Source organism: Columba livia, chromosome 2 (genome assembly GCF_036013475.1).
Source record: "Columba livia isolate bColLiv1 breed racing homer chromosome 2, bColLiv1.pat.W.v2, whole genome shotgun sequence".
Classification (NCBI taxonomy): Eukaryota; Metazoa; Chordata; class Aves; order Columbiformes; family Columbidae; genus Columba; species Columba livia.
Window position 1 is genome coordinate 69,098,636 of NC_088603.1, and position 19,984 is coordinate 69,118,619.

Genomic DNA, 19,984 nt, shown 5'->3' on the forward strand with positions numbered 1-19,984 from the left:
TTAATGAGGCACAGAAACAGAAAACTAGTTTTACAGTATGCAGACTGAGTCACCGAAATTCAACAACCTGGAGTTCAGTCTTGCCTCCAGAACTCAAATACGATATAGTAATGACAGAAGAAGAGAGTTTGGGTTATCAAAGCCCTGTTTCCCAGAATAAAGACCCAGGCCCTGTATTCTGTGTGTTGCTGTCACATCTGCAGTGCCTGGTGGGTGGCGATAGGAAATGTCAAGTATTTCAGCCCTCTCTTGAGAGGCTCACTCAAGACTAGAGGAAGGAATTTCCTATTTCCTTAGGGAGATAAATGATCTCTTGAAAGTAGGAGCTTCCAAGTAGACTTTCTAAGGGGGATCTATGAGCATACCTGTCTTTGTAAGAGTGGTTGGTTACCCTAAGTCCTGAAAGTGAGAGATATTGGGCTCCCTTCAGGTCCCACTCTGGTCTGGTTCAAGCTCCCTTCCCAGGAGACGGTTCTGTGCCTCGGGCCGTGGGGTATCTCACAGTTGGGGGGTGTTGCCTGTGGAAGCCACACTGCAGCAGAGAAGAGGGTGCAAAGTTCCTGGGACCTGTGGGAACTGGAACAACTGGTTTGTTTTGGTCACCTTTTAAAACTGAATAGTAACTGGCAAAAATACAGCAATGGTCCTGAAACTGAGAAATAGAAGTCAGGTTGCCTTCTGCCCAGGTGGAAAACCCATGGGACAACCTAAATTTCCCCTATGCTATGTTTTCTTTAGGCTAACCCTAGATTCTTTCCCATTCAGGATCTTGTGGCCTCCCAGTTGCTCGCACTGGGGCAGCACCAGGCAGATACAGGCTGGGAATGTTACAAACCACCCACCAAGCGGAGGTGTGAGCGAAGATCTGGGGGGCTCAAAATCTTGTACAGTTGAGTGCCTGGTTGTGTGTTACGTCTTTACAGGTGCAACACTGAGACCTCTAATACAGCAATAATGGGCTGCGGTTCAATTGTAGTGCCGAGTTGAGGGGAGGAAGAGCAGTCTTTTCCCTCACTCGTGACAGATGTCACACCCGAAGCTGTTCTTTCAATCAACGTGATATTGGCAGGTAGCAAAGTCTCTTTAATTGAGTACAAATCTGTAGTACAGTGTAAAAATAAAAGTAATGCTACACTAGTTGTACAGACAACTGTCTTTTACAGACTAGAAAAGGAGAATAAGAGGAGGATGGAAAACGTTTCAAGTGAAATGGTTTAGAAGGTAACTTAGTTGTGTGCTGTCCTACTTTATCCCTTGTTCTAAGAATATAGTATGTGACTGGTTTTAATGCAAAGTTTTAACCCCAGCTCTTTTTCTGCAGCAGGCTTCGAAAGTGCAATTTGCCATGTCCCAGTTCTGTCAGTCATTGTGCTTGGAGCTGTTGGCGCTTTGTCATCCCTGGGTGAGGGTCAGTCTGTGCTGAAACTAATATGGCCTGAAGTCTTACACAATTATCCTCCTGTGGTGTTAAATTGCTGGCTTCTTGGCGTTATAGTCATGCTTTCTGGCTGCACAGTTTAATCACCTGGAAAAAGGGGAGGGGAGGAAAGGGTCAGAAGCACCTCCAGGCAGTTATGACAGAAGGAGGCAAGTCTTTGTTCCTCCAGAATCCCTACAAGTAAAAGTGTCAAAATGTTGCATCAATAGTGGCACAGGACATCTGGACACATCTCCTCTCTTGTGTCCTTGAAATACTGTGCTGGGGCAGGTCAAAATTCGTGTGGTTTTGTGCCATGTCCCCAGCTCAGTCCAATACACAAGGGATTTCAGATGTTTTTTTAGTCTTCTTGTGCCTCTCTTCTGAACCTGTGAAACTGAAATAATGTTTTCTGTATCTTTTCCTTGTCTGTCTTTTACGTTGCTGTCTTGTATAGTGCATGGCATAACATGTTCCTCACCCCAGAAAGCAAGAATTGGTAGGTCTGACACTGTTTTGTTGCTGGTAGTCAATACAGTCTGACCTTGTTTTAATTTAATACTCTTTTAAAAAATACCTAATGAGAAAAATTATGGTAGGACAAACATCTATTTCCCTCCTTTCATTTCATTAGATGTTAGCATTTGCATAGTATTTTGAGATCCTGTCCTGCAAGTACTACAACCAAGTTGAATTGAGTTTTAGTAGTAATACTTGGGATCAATATCCTGAGTTGGAAGGGACCCATGACGATCACTAATTCCGATGCCTGACTCCACACAGGGCAACCTAAAAGTGAAACCCTGTATCTAAGAGCATTGTATTATACAAATGCTTATTGAACGCTGACAAGCTTAGGGCCATGACCACATCCCTGGGAGCTTATTCCAGTGCTTGACCACCCCCTCAATGAAGAACACCCTCTCTCTTTTCCTTTATTTTTTTTTTTAATTTTTTCCTTTCTTTGTTATCTTTTTTCATTTTTCCTTCTTTTTTTCCCCCTCTTTTTTCTTCTAATTTTCCTCCTTTCTTTCCCTTTTCCTCCTTTCTTTCCCTTTTCCCCTTTCCTTTTTTCCTTTCTTTCCCTTTTCCTTTTTTCCTTTCCTTCCCTTTTTCCTTTTTTTCCCTTTTGCCTTTTTTTGGCCTTTTTTCCTCTTTTCCCTTTTCCTTTTTTCTTTTTTTTTTTTTCCTCTTTCCTCCCCCCCCTTTTTTTTTTTTTTTTTTTTTTTCATATTGTCCTTTTTTGTTTTGAGGGTTGGTTTGTTTTCCTCTCCCTTCCTCCCTTCCTGCCTTCTGTTCTTCCATCCTTCCGTCCTAGCGCGCAGAGCCGGGAGGGGGCGGCAGCGCTGCTCGGATGCAGCTGCCGCTCCGCCCGGCAACCTGCCAGCTGGGGGAGAGACACCCCACCCCGAGAGATGGAGACAAGGATAAAGAACAATTCAACAGGACTTACCTGCTTCTAATTTGGGGTTACCCACTTGTCGTTGTCTGACCTGGAACACCAAACACGTTCCTTTGCTCACTCAGCCGAATATGGGTGCCTGCTTCTTTATTACCTTTACACTGACCTGAGGTATGAGAAATGATAGTGGGGCAAAAGGCTTCTCTCACCAAGCACGCTATACAATCCCAAACTAGTGCTGCTAAGAAGCTGATTATAATCGCCCGAAGAATGAAAATAAAAACCCCCTGCCACTCTTCCTGCACCCCCTGAAGGAAATCGCTTCCTATCTGTACTGGAAGATCAGCCCAGCCTTTCTCATGTGCATGTTAACAGCAAGAAACAAAATCTGCAGGTTCAGTCATGAGCAGAGGAGATTTAGCAGGACAGGCCTCCTTCTCTAAGCACTTCTAAGAAACACACAAACATTACAGTTTTGTAAACTGTTGCAGTATATATATAGTCAGGGAGAGGATGTTGGATACGTTTGCTTGGAGGTTGTGCTCTTCAAGCAGTGGTATAACAGTAGGAAATGGCCGAAATCAAGTAACTGCTGTTATCTGTAAGCATCCAATTATTAGGAGAGTTATTTGATACACTGAAATTCCTTCTCACTTCTCTGTTCCCCAATAAACCTACACTCAACTTCCTCTGGGGATGGGCCAAGTATTGCTCGATTAGTATGCAGCACCACAGCCAGCAGGGTGGAAAAATACACACCAGGAGGAGAGAAAATAGATGACAAGCAGCAGGAGCAAAGTAAACGCTTTTAAATTCTGGACTGAAATTTCTTTCCACTGAGATTTGTGCTGGTCTATGGGATCATGACAAGACCTGAAATATTCTGAGATAAGAATGAGATGGGTCCACTTACCCAAGTCCTGTTTTCAAAACAAAATTGAAGCCTAAACTGAGAGGCAGGAGAATTTTTTTTGTGATGCGGGTAAGGACCCGCAAACCATGACAATGGTCACAGAGCGACAAACCTAAAATCTTCTTGCACGCATCCTAATCCGTAAAATTGTTGTGAAAATGATCTTTCTGGTTCTCTGGGTAGTTACATATCCCTGGTGTTCAACAGGGTGATAGATGCTCCACTCTGCATTGGTTTTTTTCTATACTCAGCAACACCTTCAGTTCCCAGACGCTACCTCACCTGGCATCCATGCAGCATTTATATCAGCTGAGGGACTGCCACCAGATTTTCTATTCTGTATGCGACTACTGGCTTGTCCCTGCCAAACATTAATGACTCTCTGTTTAACTTCTATAAATATCATCTATAATAATTTATTTTTATATAATTCATTTATTTAGGTGAAGCCCAGATAGTTTAGCAGCTGGCTCCTCAGGCAGCACAGAGACTCTCAGACCAACTCAAACTCAGCTTCAACTACATCCTTCCCGCAGCCAGGTGTGCATTCAACACACGTTCATGTGTGTGCACAGCAACAGACAGTACCACAAATGCGCAGGTGTTTTATTTACAGGTTTTAAAAGCATTTTGTTTGCTTATGTATGTTTTTGGTATTTAGCAGTTGGCACAACATTTATTTATCTATCTATCTATTTATCACATTCCCACACTGTCAAGCAAGCAAATATTTGTGATAGTCAATGGTAAAAGGCTACAGACTTTCTGAGACAGAGGTGGCAGCAGCCTGCAATTATTCCTGTTCCTCTTAGCTGTCAACTGTCAGAGTACCAGCTTCTCTAGGGAATGGTGTGTTGCATGGAGACAGAAAATAGTTGTATATTTTGTTAGACATATTTGGTTTACAGAATATATCCCACAGGATGCCCTTTAGGATCAGGACTTTCCTCAAGAGTATTCCTTACATGTGGGCATTATATCGGATGGTGTCACCTATGGCTTGCTTTAGACAGCTTCTCTGCAAGGGCAGAGCAAAAGATGTACTAAAAGAGGATGTTAAAAGCATTCAAATCCCTCCCTATCAACCATAAACAGGGTGTGGTGTGTATGTTAAAAATGCAGTAGGAAAGAGAGGAGCTAACTATTTAAACCACCCTGTTAAGTAACACCCAATTAGTGCTAATCTCCATTTTTCTTTTTGGACCCAGCAGCAGTAAGTGTACACAGAAGAGGAGGTTGGAGGAAAAAGGGTAAGAGGGGTCAGCCTTCTGTTAATTGCATCTTGTTTAGCTGGGTCACTGCAGTTGACCTCATTCAAATCTTTAATTGACATCTTGGTTTGAAATCCAAGATGGCAACATCTGGCAAGATTTGTGCTTGCTCAGAGTTGTGCTGTCTTAATTAGTCTCCCATTCTTTATCAAACATGTGTTTCTTATGCATCTGACAATTTTAATTCAGCTGTGGCACTGCCCCGAGGTAGAGTGACTCTTGTATTGCCATGCCCTGCTTAGTGCTGGGTGCTGTGCTTCCCCTTCATCCAGAAACTGTGAAGATGGGGTATGCCCCTGTTTCTGCTGAATCTAAGCAGAAATAGGATTGTGCGGCATCCTTGGGAGCAAGGGAAAAATGAAAATACAGGTTGTTCACTAACAAAAGGAAGAGTGAAACAGCTGTGAAGATGTTGCCCTGGACAAGGGTTTCATAGAAGATTATCCTGACGTGTCGCAGATCTAAGCATTGCTGACTCGAGGTCTGCTGTGCCAGCTGACCCGTCTGAGTTTCTGTCCTTCCTTCTTCAGTTTTTCATTTTCCAACAGAAAGATCTGACTGTGATCAGTGGTAAATCTATTGGCAGACCTTGCCAAAAAAACCTCTCAGAAATCAAAGTATTTCCCTACAGAGGAGAATGTAAGGAGACGGCATTTCTTGTGTTAATTTCTCCTGAGGTTGCTCTGAAATTTATGGAAGAGGAAAAAACTGAAGCAATAAGCTTTTCTTTAGGTGCCTCTGGAGGCAATACTGCTCAGGCTTAGTTTAATCACCATGCCTGGGAAAACTAATACTCACTGATCCACTCAAAATTGTTTTTTAAAGGAGATGCACTTACAGGATCTTCTCCCTGCAGGCAAGGCTGTCTGAGGCATCCTCCACCCAGCCACCCTGAGTGAAGCCGTGCAAACTGGAGCAGGCTGGGATCTCGAGATCTTACAGACCAAGTTCCTTTTCCTCTCCATCAGGAAAGCTTCCTAATCCCCCACTGTCCCCTTTGCATGGGAAATAAGACTCTGCATGGCTTTGGCTTATGAGCAAGGCTGACGGGATAAACTGTTGGTAATTTTAGGCTGAAGTTCCCAACTGCACTCAGTTATTTGCACCCACGGCAGAGCCCTCTGTGTGACGCCCAGCCAGGCGAAGGGCAGTGCGGCTGTTTGCCCCCACATAGTTAAAGACATTGCAGAGCTTTAAGGCACGTTGGATACTCACAGCTTGCTGTCCTTGGAGTGGCAGATGAGAATGACACAAGTGCCATCACGCCTTGGTTGCACCTCTTCCAGACCCTCATACCTGTTAGGTACCAGCTGTGGTCTTCACTATGCTAGAGGACCTTTCCTTTGCCTTTGTACAGCCTATCTCCTATAGAGGGATTGGACCAAATTTTTTAAAATGTCTTTTTCTTGGAGGAATATTCTCTTAGGCTCTTTTGGAAAGTCAGTATTTTTTATTATCTGTTTTTCCCAAAGAACAGAGGTTCATTTAGACATGCCATGTCCATTCCCCTTTCTGCCAAATGTTTTGGACTTTCTGCCACCTTCATCTGAATTACTCAGAGAGGTAAAAGTTTCAGCAGCTTCATTTCTTTAAGATTTTTTAAAATCATTAGCTGAATAGAGGACTAGAAGGAAAATTAATCAGAGTTTGTTTGCCATTTGCCAGCCTCTCCAAGCACCATTCACATGGCCCCTGACCAGTCACACCATGTGTAGTCCCCTGGTGAGAGGGTGGAGATAGAGAAAGAGCAGAACATTTTGGTGGGAACTGGCTGGGGACACGAGGGCACAGGAAGGTATTGCACAAGAGGGCATGTGAAATGCAAGGAACCAGGTTTTGTTAGTCTTCCTGCTGATGGAAGAGTTATAAAAAAGACTGTACATAGGCTTTGAGGATTATCAACACATTTATATCAAGAAGAGTGATTTTACAGTGCTAGGTTATAATCTTCTGTTGCTCTAGTGTTACTATTATCAAACCATAGTTAGGCCTACAGCTCCTAGCAGAGATGGAAGTGCTTGGTGATATATGGATCCTTGCCCAGAGATCTGTCACCCTGCAGACTTTATTGCTACAGGCTGCGTTAGACAATGAAAACTTCATCACTGTAGCCCAAAGAGCTCTTCCCTGTTTTATTGGTGTCACCTCCAGAGTATATTATCCCTTTCCCTCTCCCCTCATATTTTTTATCCTTTGGTCTCTTTGCCCTGTTAGATTAAATGATAAAAGGCTCATCACCACACACAAAGGTGGGGGAACCCAAAATCTCCCTGCCCTGTCTGCTCCCTGGACTGTCTTCAAGACGCCTCTCAGACTGAGGGGTCCATGCCCCAGGGTAGGGGACTCATCGTGGGATGCAGGGGATAAGCATTTCGGGAACACACAAGACTTTTATGGGAGGTTCTGAGGAGGAACCAAAAGTGGGAACAGGGAGGGATTGAGGTAGTCTGGGGAGGATCGATTATTGAAAAATAGAAGGACAATGGGATAAAAGGGACAGGTCACAGGTAAGCAGAGGCTGGCAAGAATGCTCCTGACCAGCACAGTCTGTCATGTCTCCTTGTTAAACTCGTATTTTCCTGGGTGAGGGGCTCCCTGTCAGTGTGTGCCTGTGTGTAGGGATGTGAGTGCCAGCTGCTGGCGTGAGTCCAGGGGTCATAGATACCTGAGCATCCATGGTGTCAGCAACTGGAGCCAGTCTGGGTGCATATCTTGCTGTGTGATGAGAATGAAATATTGAGCTGGACTAGCTGTTTGGAAGGGTAAGTGGTCAGGCAACTGGGCCATAAGTCTGGGCTGGACGTGCTTGTGTCCTGCACATTGGGAAGCTGGAGGTGCTGGTGACCCAAGGGATCCTGGCCAGCTGGGGTCTACTGGGAGACCTCTGTGTGTATCTGCACAGGAGGCAACTGGAGGTGAGAGCATCCAGTGCCAGCTGCTGGTCAGGCTGAGTGTCTATGGGCAGCTACTGGAGGGATCCACATTGTGTTAATACATACATATACTTTTTTTCCCCTAATAGGTGTTCAACCTGATCAGGCTGCGAAGGGAAGAGGACAAGGATGTTGGTGCTGCATGTGTTTGCATGAATGCTGAGTGTTGCTACACTGTGTGGTCTGTGTGGCTGGCCGCGTGCATCTATGTATGTATGTGATGTATACATACTTATGTTTGTATGCGTGCCTACTGGGAACATATTCTCAGCTACGCTATGGTTGGGACCTGGGGAAGTGGAGCTGTGGTGGCCTCTCCTCCCTCAGGCTGCCGAATCTGAGACCCCCTAACCAAACCCCATTGACCCTGCTGGAGGGAACCTGTGGCCCCTCACCTTTGGACTTGGGCCAAAATAGCTGTGTCTCGGTTATGTGGCAGGCAGACTCCAAAAAAAAAGCCCATGTCCCTTGCTCACTCAGAGAAGTGGGCACAGAGAAAATATTCCCTTTGTCGTTCCATTTGACCAAATCCTTCATCTGTTTCCCTACGCACTGATCTGTGTTCTCAGAATGCATGTGAGCAGAATAGATATCTATGATGAGTGTTTTCCTTTATGTTTCTGAAATACAAGAATTACAAATTGTATCAATAAACAAAAACAATCTACTTTTTGGGTGGAGTGACTTTTTATAAATTATAACATACTCTAGAAATGTCGCTCCGGGTAGAAATCTGGACCCCTTGTTGTTCCTCATCTCAAAAGCCTTTCTCATACAAACCTACAACAAAATGTAGAAACACCAACAACCTGTCTCTGGCAATAAATGAAATTCAGGAGACAAAATCAAATACAATTTCTTTCTTCAGAATTGTAAGATGATATGATGGGTGCAGCATGGTGGAGTCCCTGTAATGCGCTATAACTTAAACAAAATGTGATGTGGGGAAAAAAGTAAAGGTGGCTTTGTTCAGGTCATGCACTTAATGAAAAATAAATACCAATAAGCTTGCTTTCACCAGGTCTGATCATATTTTTGATTTCCAGCTGAACTGCTATATATACACTGTTACCATGGCTGACCCCAAACATCAACCTAACGAAGCTGAAGTGGAATCTGGCTGTGGGACAGAATGAGCTGAATTTGGAAATGGAGATTGTTACTCTTGTCTCCCCATTTGTGCCCCCTCCTGCCCACTTTAATTGTTACCGTTATTTATATAGACAAGAAGTAGCAAAGTGATAGCTTGCAGAAACATCAGTCTTGTGCTCTTTGAACATTTATGCTTTTCTGGTGACTTTGACTGGCCAGATGTGTAAAGCAGGACTACAGGTGTGTGTAAGGTTGTGCACAGCTGGAGTCCTGCCAAGTAAATAGCCAGGCAAAGTGCCCCCTCTCACCAAAACAAAGCCCCTTGGAATGGTGCAGGGTTGTAGAGACAGAGCTTTCTCCCCAGATGCAAGTCTCATGGGCCATGGATTGGCTTCTGCGTGCTGTGGCTCCAAACCCTCAGGTAGGGGCAATTGCTTCCCTAGACGAAGTGTCAGCCTTAAAACCTTCCCAGGGCAGTGATATGTGGAGGCTGGGTGGCTTGGTACCCCCAGCTGGCTGTGCTGTGCTGGGGCGCACCAGTGTTCTGGGCATCACCCTGGTCACCTCAGCCACCTCTGCTCAGGACAATCGATTTTTATGGGTCCTATTCAGAACAAACCCAGTGATTCAGCCCCTCACGGGGAGGAGGTACAGCTGGCAGCAGGCTGCTCTCACCAGAGCAATTAACTGAAATAATTACATTAATACAGAACAATTAGTGTTCCCACCTTCCTGAAGCCTGATGTTGCATGACCTGTCTGTGGCTGGTATGTCCCCCACTTCCTTTGGGAAAAAAGTGCCTGAGACTGACCCTGTCAAAGAGATCTGAACTGATGTGCTTGTTAAGGGAGCTGTGGGGAAAGGTAGCTATCTAGAGCAGGCTCTGGTAGGATGTGTAAAGATCCTACAACACCCAGTCATGAAGCAATGTGAATTTTTTGCTGTGCTTCTGGCAGTGAACAGGTTGCTAAATGCTCCCAGCCATTATTCTTTGCTCTTCTTGCTGTCATTGTGAATACCTGTTTAATTCAAGGTAGCCACGCTTTCCTCCTCCAAAGTGCTTTGTTACTGAAGATGGATTGAGAGCAGACCTGTGGAGAAGGACTTTGGGATATTATTGAATGAAAAATTTGACATGATTTGGCAATGTGCACTTGCAGCCCAGAAAGTCAACCACAATCTGGGCTGCATCAAAAGGAGCGTGGCCAGCAGGTTAAAGGAGGCGACTCTGCCCCTCTGCTCTGGTGAGACCCCACCTAGAGCACTGTGTCCAGCTCTGGGTCCTCATCACAAGAAAGACATGGACCTGTTGGAGAGGGTACAGAGGAGGGACATTAAAATGGTCAGAAGGCTGGAGCACCTGTCCTTTGAGGAAGAGCTGAGAGATTTTGGGCTGTTCCACCTGGAAAAGAAAGTCTTCAGGGAGACCTTATTGTGGCCTTTCAATGTATTAAAGGGGGCTTATAGGAAAGATGGAGAAAGACTTTACAAGGGACTGTACTGACAAGACAAGGGGCAATGGTTTTAAACTGAAAGAGGGTAGATTTAGGTTGAACATGAAGAAGTTTTTTACAGTGAGGGTGATGAGACACTGGTATGGGTTGCCTGTAGAAGTTGTGGATGTTCCGTCATTGGAAGTGTTCAAGATCAGGTTGCACTGGGGCTTTGAGCAGCTTGACATAGTGAAAGATGTCCGTGCCCACGGCAAGAGGGTTGGACTCGATGACCCTTAAAGGTCCCTTCCAACCCAACCATTCCATGATTCTATGATTGTAAGATGGGAGATAAAAAACATGACTATGCAAAATCTATCCCCTCAGCAGCCCTGTGAGGTGGGGGGTGTGAGGGGAGTGTTGCAGAGATAGGAAGGGGCTGATGTTTTGCTCAAGTCTTGGGCCAGCTGTGTCACACCCTCCAGGCTGGTGGGTTTGACTGCTGAGCAAGACTCTCCCCATGATGAAATGGCAAGTGGACCTCAGTGACCACAAGCACGTGGCACCTGTTTGTGGTGCAGCTGGGCTTCCTGCCCTGCTTGTGAACCGGTCGCTGCCGTCACTTCTTGTTGTTTTGAAGTGTTTCTCCAGTGTTCCCCATGGGGAATAAAAATGCAAATGATTTAATAAAAAAGAGAGGAAGGGTGGTAAAGGAGCAAGGGATAACATTCACCCTTGGCTGGCTGGTTCAGCCCTGCAGTGGAGACCTGCCCCATGAAAGGAAAGAGGTAACATAACCAGCTAAACACAACCAACTGTGGTCATGAAGTTATATGTTCAGGCTGAAACTTCACTTTTAAAATGATTTCCAGGGTGCTTAGGGGGAAGGGGAACGAAGAGAGATATTGGAGCCACACCTACCTGGCTCTCAGAGGAAGACACTGATCTAAGCATTTCCTGTCTTCAATACAGTTTGTTTGTATTTTCCTTAACATGGTGGTATTATATATATAAGGATATACACTGTATTTTAAGAAAACGTATCTCTGAGGAGAATGAAAAAAGTATTTTCTTAACAAATCATGTCTTTTTCTCAAGTAAATCTCTGATGTAAGGCAAGGAACCATATTTATTTAAACTCGGAAGTTGTTTTTCTATGTATGATTAACACAGATTTCTTATGTGCATGGTGTTGCTTCTCCTGCTAGATGCAACCTGCATCATAACTTATAAGGGAAATTTCAGTACTGTCTATTGAATTGTGACAGAGACAAAAGAAATTTTAGAGGACAAATGAAGGGTGCTCTTGAAAACCCGGGATGTTAATTGGTACTCTGCTCTCTATTGATCTCAGTCTTCCGCTTCTGAATCTGACTGAGGTTCTGCAACCCCAACCCAGACAGACTGCTATTAAAGAGGTTTTTGTCTGCATTAACCCAGCAGTATTAAACTCCCTGTGGTTCTGATATCCACCTTCTGAAATGCCTTTCCTTTTCCTTTTTCCACCAGAGATGCCAATCTAGCAGACTTTCTGTTGTCCCATAGCTTGCCCTAAAATAATGGGAATTTGCCCATCCAACTGGTCTATTAAAGACTGTCCAGCAGTCCCTGAAAAAAGCCACCCATATGGCTTGCAAAGCATCGCTTAGTCTTTTTGCGCTTTTATGTCTCATTCTGTGGAGCTGCTGATAGTGTTGTAGCTTCAAGTTTCTCCACATTAATTGCAATGATATTTTTCAGTCTTTTCCTGCCAACCAAGCTGCTGGCTTTCGATCAGAAATCACATGTGCGCTAGAAAGAAGAAGCGGATTGCTGTTAGCTGGTTCCCATCTGTTTTGCCATGGAGGGAAGAGTGAGGTGCATAATATGAGGCTTCTGCAACTGAGAAAAGGTGTAACATACACAAGGTATATGAAAGTGAGGGGTAAACAGAGGCTTACAAGCTCAATAACCAAACCCGGGGATCCCTGTTTATACAATATTGGACTTGAAATGAGTAGACATTGTTTCTGTCCCTGGACCCACTGCTGAGCTGACATTGGCTGTAGATTGCCCATCTACTTGCACCTCAATGTCCCTGTATGCGAATTGGAGATAAAGATGCCAGACCTTTATAAAGTGCTTTGGGACCTGCTGATGAAAAGCAGTCGGCATTATGTGAACATGAAATGCCTTGTTTTTTGTGATGTGGCATCTTACACCATCAGCCCTATGGGCACATTAAAAGTTATTTCTGCAGAATGAGAAGGCACTAATATGTATGTAATGAACAGGTGAAGAAGCAGTCAGTGATAAGTAAAGATCAACACAGCTCCCACTAGCTTGGCTGAAAAGAGGCATCACAAGCAGCCTGTTGGAGCACAGCCTGCACACCGGATGAATTATGGATACAGGGATGTGCAGAGAGGCCATTCAACAGGGCCAGCCAAGCCTTTCTGTAGATGGAAGAAGATGCATGCTAAGGGCTGTCATGTTTCTCCCTAGAAGATTTTGGGTACAAAGATGTCCATGTGTGTGATGTAGTGTCTCCTCAGCAGCACCCAGGTTTCTGGAAAGCTATGAGCGTGTTGTACATTTGTTGTACAGATGAGGTTTGTGTGCTGAGTACTCACAGTGCTGCCAGCAAGAGTTGGACCTATGGTATGGCCACGCAGTGATGCTGTGCCCACTTACAGGGAAGACTGTGTCTATTGAGCATCCAACAGGCATCTGGTCAGCTTCTGTTCCCCAAAATATCAGAAAGAAAAGCTCGAAATTTCCAGACATAGCTCTCTTGCAGAAACACCAACTGGTCTGCTGGGTAACCTGGCAAGACGATCCTGGATAAAAGTAAAAACCGCCCTCAAATGTTGATTTGGCACAGTGTCCACTCAAAGGCAGCAGGAGACATCCAGGCACCTTATCTGTGCCCTAGCCATGACTCTTCTTGTCCTCATGCACTTATTTGGTTGTTGGTACGCTCTGGGCTCACTTCTCTCCAGGAGAGGGTTGGTTATGTGTGTATGAGCTGCCCACCTGGAAGACACACTTTTTTTTTCTTCATGGCCAAGGGAAGGGCTGACAGGGTTTTGCTGCAGGGCTAATACATCTGCTAGGGGGTTGGAAGACCTCTGGTCTTCATGAGCTTTTCCTCAGTCAGGAGGGCTAAAAGGCTGCCACAATGGGCCAGGGCCACGGCTGCAGGGGCTCATGGTTACCCGCAGGGAGACGATGGAGAAGAGAAGGCTGAGAGGGGATTTTATTTATGCTTATAAATATCTCAAGGGTGGGTGTCAAGAGCTTGACAGAGGACTGTAACAGGTTGCCCAGAGAGGTTGTGGAGTTCCCTTCTCTGAAGACGTTCAAAAGCCACCTGGACGTGTTCCTGTGCGATCTGCTCTAGGTGAACTTGCTTCAGCAGGTGTGTTGGACTAGATGATCTCCAGAGGTCCCTTCCATTCCATTCCATTCTGTGTGATGCTGTGACGCAGGCCTTGCACAGCCCTCGTGCACTGCTGCCAGCAGGCTGTCGCCACTGCACAACCTGTTAATGAAGGACTATGAACCTCGGTCACCTCTTCGCCTCTCAGGAGCCTCTGCTGTTGCCAAGAGCTGGGTTTTGATTTCGGTGGGAAGGGAGGAGAGTGGCTACCAGGTGCCAGGTTATCTCCAGCTCCTGTGCTCTTCCCCAGACGCTCGTGTTGAGGCAAGCTGGTTGCAGATCAAATGAAGAGGAATACTTCAGGGAGTGGAGGTCACCAAAATGCTCCGTGGGAACAAACATTGAACTTGTCTCTTTCCTAAGGGAACTGCAGGGAACCCAGCTTTGTTCGGAAGGGAGGTTTGACAGGACTTGTGTGATGGATAGTGTAAAAAGTTTCCAGTGAGCAATTAAAAAGAGTCAGAGGGCAAGGGGGAAAGGACTCTTTTAGCATTTTTCCATGACTATTTGTGTTACTGGAAGAGCTACTTGTGAAACTCTGAATCAACAGCAAATTCCTGGAGAGAGGCAAGATGCCCCAAACACTGTGTTTCTGACAAAAACCGTTCTGAGTTTTGCTCCTTGCAAACATTAAGTGAGCAAATGCTAGACCAGTCACCCAAGTAACTCTACACTTCAGTGATTGTTTTATGCTCTCTCTTTTGGGGATCTCTTGTAAACAGAGGTGGGGTTTTTTTGTTTTGTTTTGTTTTCAAGTTCCCTACTTTTCTTGTCCTACTTAGCATTTCTTTTGAACACCTTCATTGTCCTTTTCTAAAGCAACAAAATCTGCTTCTCTCATCTCTCTTGTCTCTCCCCTTCTCTTGCAACTTCTGTGAAAACACAGGAATTTCCTCCACATATTGATCAGGTGTTCCTGCCTGGGTAATTTCTGTTTTGTTTCAGGCAATCCAGTGGACTTGGGTGGTTAAAAGGTAATGAATGTACGTGGTATATATCTCTTCTCCTACTAAGAAGATTTTTCTGTACCACTGTATTGGGCATGGCAAAGCTCTACCAACCTTGAAGATGAACTGAATGTAAAAAGATTTACTCATTTGAACTGGGCTCTCAGAATTCAGTTGAAGGAGCACTAAACAGTTACAGACACAGAAACTGGCAAGATCACATTTTGCCATGCAGGCTGCAATTTGATTAATGTGGCAGTTTTTTGACGGGAAATTAGGAGAGAGTTCTGAGAATCATGAGAGGAAATAAGGCCATCTTATGCTTTGAAAACTCTTTAAAACTCAGTGGTTCTCCTCCTCCCCTGGAGGTTTATGAGCATGCAGACAACTTCTGTATTTAATCAAGAAAGTAACCACGGCACAAAGGCTGAAAATGTTTTCCAGGGGCAGCAGGACAGACCAGAAATCTTGGTTTCTGGAAATCTTGACCTCAGCATCTTGGTTTGCATAGTTCAGATCCTCGGTTGTGTATCTTCCTTTATCCAGTGCTGAGGTTAATTTAGAAGCACTCCACAGCATCAAACACTGAACTGGCCTGACTGGCACCTCTGGAAGTCTCCTAGACCTCAGAGGGATCTCTCAGTAGGTTGGACCGTCCATCCAGAAGGAATCTTGGTTCTCTCCAGCAGAGGGAAGTAGCCAATGTGTCTGAACTATGTGGAAAAAAAGGTCCCATGTTATGAATCATCTACTTCCCCTCAGGGAAACAGGGTGGTTCTAATCAATGTGTTAAAAAAAAGAGAGAAACCTCTTTCCTGCAAATGATCAACATAAGCTGGCTGTGCAACAAGTCTAATTCAAGACAAGCAAACTTGGAATCAGTCAGCAGTGTTGAGGATGCCTTGGAAGCTTCTTGGTGTTAATGAAGGTTTCACTGGGATTTTTAAGACTTTAAAACTGTGCTTTTCTACCAGATATGGGAAGGCAAAATAAATGCAGATGCAACAACCGTAGCCCAGTAGAGAGGTTTTGGGCTGGAACTCAGAAGATCTGGTTTCTGTTCTGGGATGTGCTGATTGTGACATGGGAAAATACTCTGTGCTAGATTTAGGAGAGTGAGATGGCTGCTTGAGTTTAATATTTTTGGCATTCACAGAATCGAATTTTAACCTTCTGTGCTCCCTACCTTTCCATGCACTAAACTTTCCAGTGGTTGAGTCCCCAGTGCCAAAGCTTTTTAACCTCCAGTCTGGAAGCTACTAATAGTCTGTAAGATATCAGAAGGTGATCTGTGGAAGCACCACAATTTAAAAACAAAATGAAATTGTCACACATAACAACATGAACAGACAGAACAGGGAAAATACCAAACATCCATAATTGTATTTGATGGCAAATAAAAGCTACTGTGGTGATAGCACAAATTAGCCTTTTGATTTGTTCCCCTAAAGAATTTGCTCTGGATTTGAGAAACATCCCTCTTAATGCATGGCTTTTTGCTGCTGTTCATGCAGCCAAACACACCCATCTCTGATAAGGCTGCGCTGCATGTCTTGTGCCTAAATGCCAGCAGGATGCCCAGACTGGTGCTTCCCAACCTGTTCTGCATCTGGAGGCTTCATAAAGTTAATCTCACCGCCCCTCCCAGAAATTCTAGAAGTGGTTGGTATTTTCCCCTCTTATGCACAAAGTTAAGGCAACTGCAGTTGCAGAAGAATCAAATTAAATCCCTCCATCTTCCCTGAGAGAATGTGAAATCTCATCTCTTACCTTTTGAGAGCTTGTTCCTGCGTTCGGGCTCCCAGCAGCTCTCAGCTTCTCCCTCCCAGTGAAGCAGTCCCTATGGAATATTTACATCCTGAGCCAACTACAACCTTACAGCTCACGAGAGACAGCGATTGCTTGTGAAGAGAAGGGAAGCGTGAGGTCCGATCCTTCCTCAAATTAAAAGATTGGTGGTTTAGTAATACATTTGCTAGCAAGATTTTAAAGAGAGGCAGAGCACTGAAATGGGGAGCCAAGGCAGTAAGTAAACTCCTGGAACAAGTGCTTATTGAAGTGAAGAACAAACATTTTTTTTCACTTGGAACCTTTACTGCAAGTGAGGAAAGTGTATTTCCTTTATTTCAGTTTCTTTATTTTAGCTTGGTCAATGACTTTTTCATTAGAAATGGGAAATTAATTACAGGTTAAAAAAGCTGGAAATTTGTTTTTCCTACCCTCCAGTCTGTGAATATACTGAGACACAAGGGCTGAGATCTAGTGATTCTAGGCTGTTTAAGCACCGGTTAACAGCTATTTCATTAACATCAGTTTTATTTGTTTAATAATTCAGTTACCTTTTTAACGCAAAATGTGTTTTGACACCTTCACCTTCTTCTTCTTTCACATCCAAATAGTTTAACGTGACTTTATTTGATAATGAAAACCAATGCCGCCTTTTTGCGTGTTATTATAGCTTAATTTCTATCCAAAGGCAATTCAACATCTCCTAAGAAAAAAAATTAATTACCTAGTAAATACAAAATATAAGCTGCCATTTTGTAATATAATAAAAGGTAAACATTAAGCATTTGAACAAAGATTTCAGTTATTTAAGTATTTGAACTTGTACATATCATATTGTAAGTTAGCAAAACACGAAAGTATGAAATTTAGCAGAAGGCTTTGGATACCGTGGAAGAAATCCCAGTGGTTACCAGCCACTAGCCATCAACTGTTCTTTGGAAAAATTATTAAATACAGGAATAAAACCTGATAACTTTAACCAAGGTCACTTGCTTTCTCCTTTAAGTGTCAATTCAAATAGATTGTTTAAATCCCACTCATATGATTGCTCCACCCAGCTCATTTTCCACAACAGGAGGTAGCAAGTTTCTGTGCCTCTGTAATCGAGAAAGAGAGGAGGAAGGAGACACGCCGCTAACCCTGTTGCTGCTGGCTGATGTTTCGGTTCACCTCCCAGCCCTTCCTTGCAAAGGGCTTCCAGCAAATATGCTTTTCGCCTCTACGTTTCTCTGTGATGCCTTTCTGAGAAGCATGGTGCTTGCTATTTCAGCCTGGCGTTTCCCCTTTCCAAATCCTTGTCTTGTCCCACTTATGTTCCCCACAGATCTCTCATGATGGAGCGCTAGCTCTGAAACCCTCAGGTAGATCTGACCAGAAATGCTTGGAAGAACCTGAGATTTCTGTGGAGCGGCAAGTTGGGACCTGTGAGGTTTCTAGGACATGCAGGGAACTGCAACCTGCTGCATCTGAAAGGAGAAAAGTAGAGAGCTGGAGTTTGGCATCCTGGGGAGTCAGAAGATGAAAAGCGAAGCAGCCTTGATGCATCAGTTCAGCCCAGGGAAAAAGATGTTATATACTATGGTGCTTGTTTACCTGGGACACGTCTGCTCCTTCCCTTCTTTCTGTCCAGCTCTCAGAGTCAGTCCAGCATTACACGTCCCGCCCATGTTTTGTACCAAACCAGCCCAGCCCAAATGCAGCATAACTCCCCTGGATGCCTGCGGGAGAGTTTCAAAATCCCACCACACAACTCTCTGCAATTAAACCTTCTTCCAGGAACAGGAAGAACTCAGGCTCTGCAGCATTTCAAAGGACAGCCCAGTCCTTCTGCTGGGATGCTGCTGTGCGTGCAGATACCAAACTCCCTGATCCCAGCTGTTTGTTGCCTCTAAATCATTCCGAGACTGGTTAGAATTGCTTTTTGGTTGTGTTTTGTGCCTTTGTTAGTTTGGTTTTGGTTTTCGTTTTTGTTTTTTCAAAATAAACATGCTGAGTGCAGCATGCTGGCAGCCCTCAATATTCAGATCAAATGCCACTTCATGATGCATTGCCTGAGGGAGAAGGAGAAACAGGAGATGACATTGGGGGCTGCTAAAACTTGTTAGCTACTGCTTAGCTCTGCGGCTCTGATGTGAGGGAACCAACTCAAGCAGGTTTGTCCACCTTGAATGAAAGGCATAACTGCGGGATTGTAAAGCCTTGTGACTGTGCTTATTTGCAGAGTTTAATGCAGAGAAGAGCAGGATTTGCATCCACATGAGACAGCTTTGAATCTAGGCTTAGGGCATTTGCTGTGGGAAAAGAGTTAATAATTCCTTCTCCTTGGTTTTCATGAAAATGAATCACAATTTAATTTGGGGCCATTTTCTATGCCAGATGAATGGTACAGTGATTCTTTGCTCAGATATCTGAAATGATAAAAACAACACAAAGATGAGAACGTCACATTCCAACACTCAAATCACAGATCTTCTTCCGTTGACAGGGATCTGAAATGCCTGCATTTTTTAAAGTGTGAAGTGAATGAAAGAAAACGCAAGTATCTCTCCTTTCAAGATGTGCATGATTTCACGGCAAGTGCTTCATGCTTATTTTTGACTTGCTTATGAGCCTTGTCCAATCACAATGTTTACTACATTGAAAACTATTTCTCTGTGGAAACAAACCTGGTTAAGTCTAAAGTCTGAGGGTAAATGCTCTAACCTCTAAACTGGATTTATAAAATGGTTTTCATATGTGATTAAAGCCAGCCTAGCTTTCCATGGTAAATAATAAAAATTATGCATCTGACAAAGATATTCAACTGAACACTGCCAGTGATTACATTGCTGTATTCAGCACCCTCCTTTGTCTTGTCTCTTGTCAGAACAATAGGAGCACAGTCATACATTTTAGAGTGTCCCACATAGAGCACATGTGGGACACAGCCCAATGTGTACTGCATTAGATTTGTGATTCCCTAATGTCCTTAATAAAGCTGCCCTACTTTCTTTGTTGCTATGCTTTTCTAATATTAGAAGTGCTGAGTGCTATAGCATAGCCTCATTAACACTAAAAAAAAAATTCTCCTATTACTAAGTGATCCTCAATCATCCACTTTTGATCATTTTATCCTACGTTGAACGGTGATGTGTCCTTAAACATTGGAAAGGTGCATATGCAGCTGGACCACTAACTATCCTGTGCATTACAGCGTTATAACTGGAAGCTCCCTGCTGCAGCCCTTACTCTGATGAGAAATCATCAAGTCCTTTCATGAGGGTTTATTTAATAAACTGCAGTTGCTGCACCAGTTCCTAAAATGTTAAGTATCTGTGTTATTCCTGATGATGATATATACAGTTGTTTGAGCTGTTAAAATGCTTTT

At 44.1% G+C, this 19,984-nt stretch overlaps 1 long non-coding RNA gene across 4 annotated transcripts; it reads right to left on the minus strand.

The window, feature by feature from the left end:
• Positions 1-1,057: 1,057 nt before the first annotated feature.
• Positions 1,058-18,648, minus strand: LOC135578529 (uncharacterized). Of its 4 annotated transcripts, none has more exons than XR_010470254.1 (6): positions 18,211-18,290; positions 17,169-17,320; positions 16,600-16,669; positions 10,048-10,119; positions 2,871-2,985; positions 1,058-1,525 (listed from the first exon to the last, which is right to left on the minus strand). It is a non-coding gene; the product is annotated as an uncharacterized LOC135578529 (long non-coding RNA). The 4 variants fall into 4 exon arrangements; XR_010470255.1 differs by lacking the exon at positions 10,048-10,119 and adding an exon at positions 13,074-15,542; XR_010470252.1 differs by lacking the exon at positions 10,048-10,119.
• Between the last annotated feature and the right edge of the window lie 1,336 nt (positions 18,649-19,984).